The sequence below is a fragment of the Venturia canescens genome, chromosome 3, assembly GCF_019457755.1.
Source record: "Venturia canescens isolate UGA chromosome 3, ASM1945775v1, whole genome shotgun sequence".
Classification (NCBI taxonomy): Eukaryota; Metazoa; Arthropoda; class Insecta; order Hymenoptera; family Ichneumonidae; genus Venturia; species Venturia canescens.
Window position 1 is genome coordinate 29,499,420 of NC_057423.1, and position 14,877 is coordinate 29,514,296.

The following is a 14,877-nucleotide window of genomic DNA, read 5'->3' on the forward strand; positions in this document are numbered from 1 at the left end:
GACTTTTAGCGGAGATATGAATTTCTGCTTTCAACATCCAATATCATGATAAAAACTCGTTATTTCACGAAATTGTAAGTGAAAACACGTTGCCTTGGCGTCTCTCGAGGGCAATGAGAAATTTCTCCCTGTTTCTTCAGTTTCTTTCGCCTATTTGGAACTGAAGATCATGGTGGAAGGTCGATTTTCAGCGGAGACATGAATTTCGCCTTATAACATACAATTTCATGATAAAAACTCGTTTTTTCACGAAATTGGAAGTGAAAAAACGTTGCCTTGGTTTCTCTCTAGGGTCGTGAGGTTTTTTTTTCCGTTTCTTGAGTTCTTTTTGCCTTTTTGAAATTGAAAATCATGGGAGAATCCAGACTTTTAGCGGAGATATGAATTTCTGCTTATAACATCCAGTATCATGATAAAAACTCGTTATTTCACGAAATTGTAAGTGAAAACACGTTGCCTTGGCGCCTCTCGAGGGCAATGAGAAATTTCTCCCTGTTTCTTCAGTTTCTTTTGCCTATTTGGAACTGAAGATCATGGTGGAAGGTCGATTTTCAGCGGAGACATGAATTCCGCCTTATAACATACAATTTCATGATAAAAACTCGTTTTTTCACGAAATTGGAAGTGAAAAAACGTTGCCTTGGTTTCTCTCCAGGATCGTGAGGTTTTTTTCCCGTTTCTTGAGTTCCTTTTACCTATTTGAAATTGAAAATCATGGGAGAATCCCAACTTTTAGCGGAGATATGAATTTCTGCTCATAACATCCAATATCATGATAAAAACTCGTTATTTCACGAAATTGTAAGCGAAAACACGTTGCCTTGGCGTCTCTCGAGGGCAATGAGAAATTTCTCCCTGTTTCTTCAGTTTCTTTTGCCTATTTGGAACTGAAGATCATGGTGGAAGGTCGATTTTCAGCGGAGACATGAATTTCGCCTTATAACATACAATTTCATGATAAAAACTCGTTTTTTCACGAAATTGGAAGTGAAAAAACGTTGCCTTGGTTTCTCTCCAGGGTCGTGAGTTTTTTTTACCGTTTCTTGAGTTCCTTTCGCCTTTTTGAAATTGAAAATCATGGGAGAATCCAGACTTTTAGCGGAGATATGAATTTCTGCTTATAACATCCAATATCATGATAAATACTCGTTTTTTCACGAAATTGGAAGTGAAAACACGTTGCCTTGGCGTCTCTCGAGGGCAATGAGAAATTTCTTCCTGTTTCTTCAGTTTCTTTCGCCTATTTGGAACTGAAGATCATGGTGGAAGGTCGATTTTCAGCGGAGACATGAATTTCGCCTTATAACATACAATTTCATGATAAAAACTCGTTTTTTCACGAAATTGGAAGTGAAAAAACGTTGCCTTGGTTTCTCTCCAGGGTCGTGATGTTTTTTTCCCATTTCTTGTGTTCCTTTTGCCTATTTGAAATTGAAAATCATGGGAGAATCCAGACTTTTAGCGGAGATATGAATTTCTGCTTATAACATCCAATATCATGATAAATACTCGTTTTTTCACGAAATTGGAAGTGAAAACACGTTGCCTTGGCGTCTCTCGAGGGCAATGAGAAATTTCTCCCTGTTTCTTCAGTTTCTTTTGCCTATTTGGAACTGAAGATCATGGTGGAAGGTCGATTTTCAGCGGAGACATGAATTCCGCCTTATAACATACAATTTCATGATAAAAACTCGTTTTTTCACGAAATTGGAAGTGAAAAAACGTTGCCTTGGTTTCTCTCCAGGGTCGTGAGGTTTTTTTCCCATTTCTTGTGTTCCTTTTGCCTATTTGAAATTGAAAATCATGGGAGAATCCAGACTTTTAGCGGAGATATGAATTTCTGCTTATAACATCCAATATCATGATAAATACTCGTTTTTTCACGAAATTGGAAGTGAAAACACGTTGCCTTGGCGTCTCTCGAGGGCAATGAGAAATTTCTCCCTGTTTCTTCAGTTTCTTTTGCCTATTTGGAACTGAAGATCATGGTGGAAGGTCGATTTTCAGCGGAGACATGAATTTCGCCTTATAACTAACAATTTCATGATAAAAACTCGTTTTTTCACGAAATTGGAAGTGAAAAAACGTTGCCTTGGTTTCTCTCTAGGGTCGTGAGGTTTTTTTTCCGTTTCTTGAGTTCTTTTTGCCTTTTTGAAATTGAAAATCATGGGAGAATCCAGACTTTTAGCGGAGATATGAATTTCTGCTTATAACATCCAGTATCATGATAAAAACTCGTTATTTCACGAAATTGTAAGTGAAAACACGTTGCCTTGGCGCCTCTCGAGGGCAATGAGAAATTTCTCCCTGTTTCTTCAGTTTCTTTTGCCTATTTGGAACTGAAGATCATGGTGGAAGGTCGATTTTCAGCGGACACATGAATTCCGCCTTATAACATACAATTTCATGATAAAAACTCGTTTTTTCACGAAATTGGAAGTGAAAAAACGTTGCCTTGGTTTCTCTCCAGGATCGTGAGGTTTTTTTCCCGTTTCTTGAGTTCCTTTTACCTATTTGAAATTGAAAATCATGGGAGAATCCCAACTTTTAGCGGAGATATGAATTTCTGCTTATAACATCCAATATCATGATAAAAACTCGTTATTTCACGAAATTGTAAGTGAAAACACGTTGCCTTGGCGTCTCTCGAGGGCAATGAGAAATTTCTCCCTGTTTCTTCAGTTTCTTTCGCCTATTTGGAACTGAAGATCATGGTGGAAGGTCGATTTTCGGCGGAGACATGAATTCCGCCTTATAACATACAATTTCATGATAAAAACGCGTTTTTTCACGAAATTGGAAGTGAAAAAACGTTGCCTTGGTTTCTCTCCAGGATCGTGAGGTTTTTTTCCCGTTTCTTGAGTTCCTTTTACCTATTTGAAATTGAAAATCATGGGAGAATCCCAACTTTTAGCGGAGATATGAATTTCTGCTTATAACATCCAATATCATGATAAAAACTCGTTATTTCACGAAATTGTAAGTGAAAACACGTTGCCTTGGCATCTCTCGATTGCAATGAGAAATTTTTCCCTATTTCTTCAGTTTCTTTTGCCTATTTGAAATTGAAAATCATGGCAGAATGTCGATTTTCAGCGGAGACATGAATTTCGCCTTATAACATACAATTTCATGATAAAAACTCGTTTTTTCACGAAATTGGAAGTGAAAAAACGTTGCCTTGGTTTTTCTCCAGGGTCGTGAGGTTTATTTTCCAGTTTCATGAAATCCTTTTGCCTATTTGAAATTAAAATTCATGGGAGAATCCCGACTTTTAGCGGAGATATGAATTTCTACTTATAACATCCGATATCATGATAAATACTCGTTTTTTCACGAAATTGGAAGTGAAAACACGTTGCCTTGGCGTCTCTCGAGGGCAAGGAGAAATTTCTCCCTGTGTCTTCAGTTTCTTTTGCCTATTTGGAACTGAAGATCATGGTGGAAGGTCGATTTTCAGCGGAGACATGAATTACGCCTTATAACATACAATTTCATGATAAAAACTCGTTTTTTCACGAAATTGGAAGTGAAAAAACGTTGCCTTGGTTTCTCTCCAGGATCGTGAGGTTTTTTTCCCGTTTCTTGAGTTCCTTTTACCTATTTGAAATTGAAAATCATGGGAGAATCCCAACTTTTAGCGGAGATATGAATTTCTGCTTATAACATCCAATATCATGATAAAAACTCGTTATTTCACGAAATTGGAAGTTCAAACACGTTGCCTTGGCATCTCTCGATTGCAATGAGAAATTTTTCCATATTTCTTCAGTTTCTTTTGCCTATTTGGAATTGAAAATCATGGCAGAATGTCGATTTTCAGCGGAGACGTGAATTTCGCCTTATAACATACAATTTCATGATAAAAACTCGTTTTTTCACGAAATTGGAAGTGAAAAAACGTTGCCTTGGTTTCTCTCCAGGGTCGTGAGTTTTTTTTACCGTTTCTTGAGTTCCTTTCGCCTTTTTGAAATTGAAAATCATGGGAGAATCCAGACTTTTAGCGGAGATATGAATTTCTGCTTATAACATCCAATATCATTATAAAAACTCGGTATTTCACGAAATTGTAAGTGAAAACACGTTGCCTTGGCGTCTCTCGAGGGCAATGAGAAATTTCTCCCTGTTTCTTCAGTTTCTTTTGCCTATTTGGAACTGAAGATCATGGTGGAAGGTCGATTTTCAGCGGAGACATGAATTTCGCCTTATAACATACAATTTCATGATAAAAACTCGTTTTTTCACGAAATTGGAAGTGAAAAAACGTTGCCTTGGTTTCTCTCAAGGGTCGTGAGTTTTTTTTACCGTTTCTTGAGTTCCTTTCGCCTTTTTGAAATTGAAAATCATGGGAGAATCCAGACTTTTAGCGGAGATATGAATTTCTGCTTATAACATCCAATATCATGATAAATACTCGTTTTTTCACGAAATTGGAAGTGAAAACACGTTGCCTTGGCGTCTCTCGAGGGCAATGAGAAATTTCTCCCTGTTTCTTCAGTTTCTTTCGCCTATTTGGAACTGAAGATCATGGTGGAAGGTCGATTTTCAGCGGAGACATGAATTTCGCCTTATAACATACAATTTCATGATAAAAACTCGTTTTTTCACGAAATTGGAAGTGAAAAAACGTTGCCTTTGTTTCTCTCTAGGGTCGTGAGGTTTTTTTTTCCGTTTCTTGAGTTCTTTTTGCCTTTTTGAAATTGAAAATCATGGGAGAATCCAGACTTTTAGCGGAGATATGAATTTCTGCTTATAACATCCAGTATCATGATAAAAACTCTCTATTTCACGAAATTGTAAGTGAAAACACGTTGCCTTGGCGCGTCTCGAGGGCAATGAGAAATTTCTCCCTGTTTCTTCAGTTTCTTTTGCCTATTTGGAACTGAAGATCATGGTGGAAGGTCGATTTTCAGCGGAGACATGAATTCCGCCTTATAACATACAATTTCATGATAAAAACTCGTTTTTTCACGAAATTGGAAGTGAAAAAACGTTGCCTTGGTTTCTCTCCAGGATCGTGAGGTTTTTTTCCCGTTTCTTGAGTTCCTTTTACCTATTTGAAATTGAAAATCATGGGAGAATCCCAACTTTTAGCGGAGATATGAATTTCTGCTTATAACATCCAATATCATGATAAAAACTCGTTATTTCACGAAATTGTAAGTGAAAACACGTTGCCTTGGCATCTCTCGATTGCAATGAGAAATTTTTCCCTATTTCTTCAGTTTCTTTTGCCTATTTGGAATTGAAAATCATGGCAGAATGTCGATTTTCAGCGGAGACATGAATTTCGCCTTATAACATACAATTTCATGATAAAAACTCGTTTTTTCACGAAATTGGAAGTGAAAAAACGTTGCCTTGGTTTTTCTCCAGGGTCGTGAGGTTTATTTTCCAGTTTCTTGAGTTCCTTTTGCCTATTTGAAATTGAAATTCATGGGAGAATCCCGACTTTTAGCGGAGATATGAATTTCTACTTATAACATCCGATATCATGATAAATACTCGTTTTTTCACGAAATTGGAAGTGAAAACACGTTGCCTTGGCGTCTCTCGAGGGCAATGAGAAATTTCTCCCTGTGTCTTCAGTTTCTTTTGCCTATTTGGAACTGAAGATCATGGTGGAAGGTCGATTTTCAGCGGAGACATGAATTCCGCCTTATAACATACAATTTCATGATAAAAACTCGTTTTTTCACGAAATTGGAAGTGAAAAAACGTTGCCTTGGTTTCTCTCCAGGATCGTGAGGTTTTTTTCCCGTTTCTTGAGTTCCTTTTACCTATTTGAAATTGAAAATCATGGGAGAATCCCAACTTTTAGCGGAGATATGAATTTCTGCTTATAACATCCAATATCATGATAAAAACTCGTTATTTCACGAAATTGTAAGTGAAAACACGTTGCCTTGGCATCTCTCGATTGCAATGAGAAATTTTTCCCTATTTCTTCAGTTTCTTTTGCCTATTTGAAATTGAAAATCATGGCAGAATGTCGATTTTCAGCGGAGACATGAATTTCGCCTTATAACATACAATTTCATGATAAAAACTCGTTTTTTCACGAAATTGGAAGTGAAAAAACGTTGCCTTGGTTTTTCTCCAGGGTCGTGAGGTTTATTTTCCAGTTTCTTGAGTTCCTTTTGCCTATTTGAAATTAAAATTCATGAGAGAATCCCGACTTTTAGCGGAGATATGAATTTCTACTTATAACATCCGATATCATGATAAATACTCGTTTTTTCACGAAATTGGAAGTGAAAACACGTTGCCTTGGCGTCTCTCGAGGGCAATGAGAAATTTCTCCCTGTGTCTTCAGTTTCTTTTGCCTATTTGGAACTGAAGATCATGGTGGAAGGTCGATTTTCAGCGGAGACATGAATTCCGCCTTATAACATACAATTTCATGATAAAAACTCGTTTTTTCACGAAATTGGAAGTGAAAAAACGTTGCCTTGGTTTCTCTCCAGGATCGTGAGGTTTTTTTCCCGTTTCTTGAGTTCCTTTTACCTATTTGAAATTGAAAATCATGGGAGAATCCCAACTTTTAGCGGAGATATGAATTTCTGCTTATAACATCCAATATCATGATAAAAACTCGTTATTTCACGAAATTGTAAGTGAAAACACGTTGCCTTGGCGTCTCTCGAGGGCAATGAGAAATTTCTCCCTGTTTCTTCAGTTTCTTTCGCCTATTTGGAACTGAAGATCATGGTGGAAGGTCGATTTTCAGCGGAGACATGAATTCCGCCTTATAACATACAATTTCATGATAAAAACTCGTTTTTTCACGAAATTGGAAGTGAAAAAACGCTGCCTTGGTTTCTCTCCAGGATCGTGAGGTTTTTTTCCCGTTTCTTGAGTTCCTTTTACCTATTTGAAATTGAAAATCATGGGAGAATCCCAACTTTTAGCGGAGATATGAATTTCTGCTTATAACATCCAATATCATGATAAAAACTCGTTATTTCACGAAATTGGAAGTTCAAACACGTTGCCTTGGTTTCTCTCTAGGGTCGTGAGGTTTTTTTTTCCGTTTCTTGAGTTCTTTTTGCCTTTTTGAAATTGAAAATCATGGGAGAATCCAGACTTTTAGCGGAGATATGAATTTCTGCTTATAACATCCAGTATCATGATAAAAACTCGTTATTTCACGAAATTGTAAGTGAAAACACGTTGCCTTGGCGCCTCTCGAGGGCAATGAGAAATTTCTCCCTGTTTCTTCAGTTTCTTTTGCCTATTTGGAACTGAAGATCATGGTGGAAGGTCGATTTTCAGCGGAGACATTAATTCCGCCTTATAACATACAATTTCATGATAAAAACTCGTTTTTTCACGAAATTGGAAGTGAAAAAACGTTGCCTTGGTTTCTCTCCAGGATCGTGAGGTTTTTTTCCCGTTTCTTGAGTTCCTTTTACCTATTTGAAATTGAAAATCATGGGAGAATCCCAACTTTTAGCGGAGATATGAATTTCTGCTTATAACATCCAATATCATGATAAAAACTCGTTATTTCACGAAATTGTAAGTGAAAACACGTTGCCTTGGCGTCTCTCGAGGGCAATGAGAAATTTCTCCCTGTTTCTTCAGTTTCTTTCGCCTATTTGGAACTGAAGATCATGGTGGAAGGTCGATTTTCGGCGGAGACATGAATTCCGCCTTATAACATACAATTTCATGATAAAAACGCGTTTTTTCACGAAATTGGAAGTGAAAAAACGTTGCCTTGGTTTCTCTCCAGGATCGTGAGGTTTTTTTCCCGTTTCTTGAGTTCCTTTTACCTATTTGAAATTGAAAATCATGGGAGAATCCCAACTTTTAGCGGAGATATGAATTTCTGCTTATAACATCCAATATCATGATAAAAACTCGTTATTTCACGAAATTGTAAGTGAAAACACGTTGCCTTGGCATCTCTCGATTGCAATGAGAAATTTTTCCCTATTTCTTCAGTTTCTTTTGCCTATTTGAAATTGAAAATCATGGCAGAATGTCGATTTTCAGCGGAGACATGAATTTCGCCTTATAACATACAATTTCATGATAAAAACTCGTTTTTTCACGAAATTGGAAGTGAAAAAACGTTGCCTTGGTTTTTCTCCAGGGTCGTGAGGTTTATTTTCCAGTTTCATGAAATCCTTTTGCCTATTTGAAATTAAAATTCATGGGAGAATCCCGACTTTTAGCGGAGATATGAATTTCTACTTATAACATCCGATATCATGATAAATACTCGTTTTTTCACGAAATTGGAAGTGAAAACACGTTGCCTTGGCGTCTCTCGAGGGCAAGGAGAAATTTCTCCCTGTGTCTTCAGTTTCTTTTGCCTATTTGGAACTGAAGATCATGGTGGAAGGTCGATTTTCAGCGGAGACATGAATTACGCCTTATAACATACAATTTCATGATAAAAACTCGTTTTTTCACGAAATTGGAAGTGAAAAAACGTTGCCTTGGTTTCTCTCCAGGATCGTGAGGTTTTTTTCCCGTTTCTTGAGTTCCTTTTACCTATTTGAAATTGAAAATCATGGGAGAATCCCAACTTTTAGCGGAGATATGAATTTCTGCTTATAACATCCAATATCATGATAAAAACTCGTTATTTCACGAAATTGGAAGTTCAAACACGTTGCCTTGGCATCTCTCGATTGCAATGAGAAATTTTTCCATATTTCTTCAGTTTCTTTTGCCTATTTGGAATTGAAAATCATGGCAGAATGTCGATTTTCAGCGGAGACGTGAATTTCGCCTTATAACATACAATTTCATGATAAAAACTCGTTTTTTCACGAAATTGGAAGTGAAAAAACGTTGCCTTGGTTTCTCTCCAGGGTCGTGAGTTTTTTTTACCGTTTCTTGAGTTCCTTTCGCCTTTTTGAAATTGAAAATCATGGGAGAATCCAGACTTTTAGCGGAGATATGAATTTCTGCTTATAACATCCAATATCATGATAAAAACTCGGTATTTCACGAAATTGTAAGTGAAAACACGTTGCCTTGGCGTCTCTCGAGGGCAATGAGAAATTTCTCCCTGTTTCTTCAGTTTCTTTTGCCTATTTGGAACTGAAGATCATGGTGGAAGGTCGATTTTCAGCGGAGACATGAATTTCGCCTTATAACATACAATTTCATGATAAAAACTCGTTTTTTCACGAAATTGGAAGTGAAAAAACGTTGCCTTGGTTTCTCTCAAGGGTCGTGAGTTTTTTTTACCGTTTCTTGAGTTCCTTTCGCCTTTTTGAAATTGAAAATCATGGGAGAATCCAGACTTTTAGCGGAGATATGAATTTCTGCTTATAACATCCAATATCATGATAAATACTCGTTTTTTCACGAAATTGGAAGTGAAAACACGTTGCCTTGGCGTCTCTCGAGGGCAATGAGAAATTTCTCCCTGTTTCTTCAGTTTCTTTCGCCTATTTGGAACTGAAGATCATGGTGGAAGGTCGATTTTCAGCGGAGACATGAATTTCGCCTTATAACATACAATTTCATGATAAAAACTCGTTTTTTCACGAAATTGGAAGTGAAAAAACGTTGCCTTTGTTTCTCTCTAGGGTCGTGAGGTTTTTTTTTCCGTTTCTTGAGTTCTTTTTGCCTTTTTGAAATTGAAAATCATGGGAGAATCCAGACTTTTAGCGGAGATATGAATTTCTGCTTATAACATCCAGTATCATGATAAAAACTCTCTATTTCACGAAATTGTAAGTGAAAACACGTTGCCTTGGCGCCTCTCGAGGGCAATGAGAAATTTCTCCCTGTTTCTTCAGTTTCTTTTGCCTATTTGGAACTGAAGATCATGGTGGAAGGTCGATTTTCAGCGGAGACATGAATTCCGCCTTATAACATACAATTTCATGATAAAAACTCGTTTTTTCACGAAATTGGAAGTGAAAAAACGTTGCCTTGGTTTCTCTCCAGGATCGTGAGGTTTTTTTCCCGTTTCTTGAGTTCCTTTTACCTATTTGAAATTGAAAATCATGGGAGAATCCCAACTTTTAGCGGAGATATGAATTTCTGCTTATAACATCCAATATCATGATAAAAACTCGTTATTTCACGAAATTGTAAGTGAAAACACGTTGCCTTGGCATCTCTCGATTGCAATGAGAAATTTTTCCCTATTTCTTCAGTTTCTTTTGCCTATTTGGAATTGAAAATCATGGCAGAATGTCGATTTTCAGCGGAGACATGAATTTCGCCTTATAACATACAATTTCATGATAAAAACTCGTTTTTTCACGAAATTGGAAGTGAAAAAACGTTGCCTTGGTTTTTCTCCAGGGTCGTGAGGTTTATTTTCCAGTTTCTTGAGTTCCTTTTGCCTATTTGAAATTGAAATTCATGGGAGAATCCCGACTTTTAGCGGAGATATGAATTTCTACTTATAACATCCGATATCATGATAAATACTCGTTTTTTCACGAAATTGGAAGTGAAAACACGTTGCCTTGGCGTCTCTCGAGGGCAATGAGAAATTTCTCCCTGTGTCTTCAGTTTCTTTTGCCTATTTGGAACTGAAGATCATGGTGGAAGGTCGATTTTCAGCGGAGACATGAATTCCGCCTTATAACATACAATTTCATGATAAAAACTCGTTTTTTCACGAAATTGGAAGTGAAAAAACGTTGCCTTGGTTTCTCTCCAGGATCGTGAGGTTTTTTTCCCGTTTCTTGAGTTCCTTTTACCTATTTGAAATTGAAAATCATGGGAGAATCCCAACTTTTAGCGGAGATATGAATTTCTGCTTATAACATCCAATATCATGATAAAAACTCGTTATTTCACGAAATTGTAAGTGAAAACACGTTGCCTTGGCATCTCTCGATTGCAATGAGAAATTTTTCCCTATTTCTTCAGTTTCTTTTGCCTATTTGAAATTGAAAATCATGGCAGAATGTCGATTTTCAGCGGAGACATGAATTTCGCCTTATAACATACAATTTCATGATAAAAACTCGTTTTTTCACGAAATTGGAAGTGAAAAACCGTTGCCTTGGTTTTTCTCCAGGGTCGTGAGGTTTATTTTCCAGTTTCTTGAGTTCCTTTTGCCTATTTGAAATTAAAATTCATGAGAGAATCCCGACTTTTAGCGGAGATATGAATTTCTACTTATAACATCCGATATCATGATAAATACTCGTTTTTTCACGAAATTGGAAGTGAAAACACGTTGCCTTGGCGTCTCTCGAGGGCAATGAGAAATTTCTCCCTGTGTCTTCAGTTTCTTTTGCCTATTTGGAACTGAAGATCATGGTGGAAGGTCGATTTTCAGCGGAGACATGAATTCCGCCTTATAACATACAATTTCATGATAAAAACTCGTTTTTTCACGAAATTGGAAGTGAAAAAACGTTGCCTTGGTTTCTCTCCAGGATCGTGAGGTTTTTTTCCCGTTTCTTGAGTTCCTTTTACCTATTTGAAATTGAAAATCATGGGAGAATCCCAACTTTTAGCGGAGATATGAATTTCTGCTTATAACATCCAATATCATGATAAAAACTCGTTATTTCACGAAATTGTAAGTGAAAACACGTTGCCTTGGCATCTCTCGATTGCAATGAGAAATTTTTCCCTATTTCTTCAGTTTCTTTTGCCTATTTGAAATTGAAAATCATGGCAGAATGTCGATTTTCAGCGGAGACATGAATTTCGCCTTATAACATACAATTTCATGATAAAAACTCGTTTTTTCACGAAATTGGAAGTGAAAAAACGTTGCCTTGGTTTTTCTCCAGGGTCGTGAGGTTTATTTTCCAGTTTCTTGAGTTCCTTTTGCCTATTTGAAATTAAAATTCATGAGAGAATCCCGACTTTTAGCGGAGATATGAATTTCTACTTATAACATCCGATATCATGATAAATACTCGTTTTTTCACGAAATTGGAAGTGAAAACACGTTGCCTTGGCGTCTCTCGAGGGCAATGAGAAATTTCTCCCTGTGTCTTCAGTTTCTTTTGCCTATTTGGAACTGAAGATCATGGTGGAAGGTCGATTTTCAGCGGAGACATGAATTCCGCCTTATAACATACAATTTCATGATAAAAACTCGTTTTTTCACGAAATTGGAAGTGAAAAAACGTTGCCTTGGTTTCTCTCCAGGATCGTGAGGTTTTTTTCCCGTTTCTTGAGTTCCTTTTACCTATTTGAAATTGAAAATCATGGGAGAATCCCAACTTTTAGCGGAGATATGAATTTCTGCTTATAACATCCAATATCATGATAAAAACTCGTTATTTCACGAAATTGTAAGTGAAAACACGTTGCCTTGGCGTCTCTCGAGGGCAATGAGAAATTTCTCCCTGTTTCTTCAGTTTCTTTCGCCTATTTGGAACTGAAGATCATGGTGGAAGGTCGATTTTCAGCGGAGACATGAATTCCGCCTTATAACATACAATTTCATGATAAAAACTCGTTTTTTCACGAAATTGGAAGTGAAAAAACGCTGCCTTGGTTTCTCTCCAGGATCGTGAGGTTTTTTTCCCGTTTCTTGAGTTCCTTTTACCTATTTGAAATTGAAAATCATCGGAGAATCCCAACTTTTAGCGAAGATATGAATTTCTGCTTATAACATCCAATATCATGATAAAAACTCGTTATTTCACGAAATTGGAAGTTCAAACACGTTGCCTTGGTTTCTCTCTAGGGTCGTGAGGTTTTTTTTTCCGTTTCTTGAGTTCTTTTTGCCTTTTTGAAATTGAAAATCATGGGAGAATCCAGACTTTTAGCGGAGATATGAATTTCTGCTTATAACATCCAGTATCATGATAAAAACTCGTTATTTCACGAAATTGTAAGTGAAAACACGTTGCCTTGGCGCCTCTCGAGGGCAATGAGAAATTTCTCCCTGTTTCTTCAGTTTCTTTTGCCTATTTGGAACTGAAGATCATGGTGGAAGGTCGATTTTCAGCGGAGACATTAATTCCGCCTTATAACATACAATTTCATGATAAAAACTCGTTTTTTCACGAAATTGGAAGTGAAAAAACGTTGCCTTGGTTTCTCTCCAGGATCGTGAGGTTTTTTTCCCGTTTCTTGAGTTCCTTTTACCTATTTGAAATTGAAAATCATGGGAGAATCCCAACTTTTAGCGGAGATATGAATTTCTGCTTATAACATCCAATATCATGATAAAAACTCGTTATTTCACGAAATTGTAAGTGAAAACACGTTGCCTTGGCATCTCTCGATTGCAATGAGAAATTTTTCCCTATTTCTTCAGTTTCTTTTGCCTATTTGAAATTGAAAATCATGGCAGAATGTCGATTTTCAGCGGAGACATGAATTTCGCCTTATAACATACAATTTCATGATAAAAACTCGTTTTTTCACGAAATTGGAAGTGAAAAAACGTTGCCTTGGTTTTTCTCCAGGGTCGTGAGGTTTATTTTCCAGTTTCTTGAGTTCCTTTTGCCTATTTGAAATTAAAATTCATGAGAGAATCCCGACTTTTAGCGGAGATATGAATTTCTACTTATAACATCCGATATCATGATAAATACTCGTTTTTTCACGAAATTGGAAGTGAAAACACGTTGCCTTGGCGTCTCTCGAGGGCAATGAGAAATTTCTCCCTGTGTCTTCAGTTTCTTTTGCCTATTTGGAACTGAAGATCATGGTGGAAGGTCGATTTTCAGCGGAGACATGAATTCCGCCTTATAACATACAATTTCATGATAAAAACTCGTTTTTTCACGAAATTGGAAGTGAAAAAACGTTGCCTTGGTTTCTCTCCAGGATCGTGAGGTTTTTTTCCCGTTTCTTGAGTTCCTTTTACCTATTTGAAATTGAAAATCATGGGAGAATCCCAACTTTTAGCGGAGATATGAATTTCTGCTTATAACATCCAATATCATGATAAAAACTCGTTATTTCACGAAATTGTAAGTGAAAACACGTTGCCTTGGCGTCTCTCGAGGGCAATGAGAAATTTCTCCCTGTTTCTTCAGTTTCTTTCGCCTATTTGGAACTGAAGATCATGGTGGAAGGTCGATTTTCAGCGGAGACATGAATTCCGCCTTATAACATACAATTTCATGATAAAAACTCGTTTTTTCACGAAATTGGAAGTGAAAAAACGCTGCCTTGGTTTCTCTCCAGGATCGTGAGGTTTTTTTCCCGTTTCTTGAGTTCCTTTTACCTATTTGAAATTGAAAATCATGGGAGAATCCCAACTTTTAGCGGAGATATGAATTTCTGCTTATAACATCCAATATCATGATAAAAACTCGTTATTTCACGAAATTGGAAGTTCAAACACGTTGCCTTGGTTTCTCTCTAGGGTCGTGAGGTTTTTTTTTCCGTTTCTTGAGTTCTTTTTGCCTTTTTGAAATTGAAAATCATGGGAGAATCCAGACTTTTAGCGGAGATATGAATTTCTGCTTATAACATCCAGTATCATGATAAAAACTCGTTATTTCACGAAATTGTAAGTGAAAACACGTTGCCTTGGCGCCTCTCGAGGGCAATGAGAAATTTCTCCCTGTTTCTTCAGTTTCTTTTGCCTATTTGGAACTGAAGATCATGGTGGAAGGTCGATTTTCAGCGGAGACATTAATTCCGCCTTATAACATACAATTTCATGATAAAAACTCGTTTTTTCACGAAATTGGAAGTGAAAAAACGTTGCCTTGGTTTCTCTCCAGGATCGTGAGGTTTTTTTCCCGTTTCTTGAGTTCCTTTTACCTATTTGAAATTGAAAATCATGGGAGAATCCCAACTTTTAGCGGAGATATGAATTTCTGCTTATAACATCCAATATCATGATAAAAACTCGTTATTTCACGAAATTGTAAGTGAAAACACGTTGCCTTGGCGTCTCTCGAGGGCAATGAGAAATTTCTCCCTGTTTCTTCAGTTTCTTTCGCCTATTTGGAACTG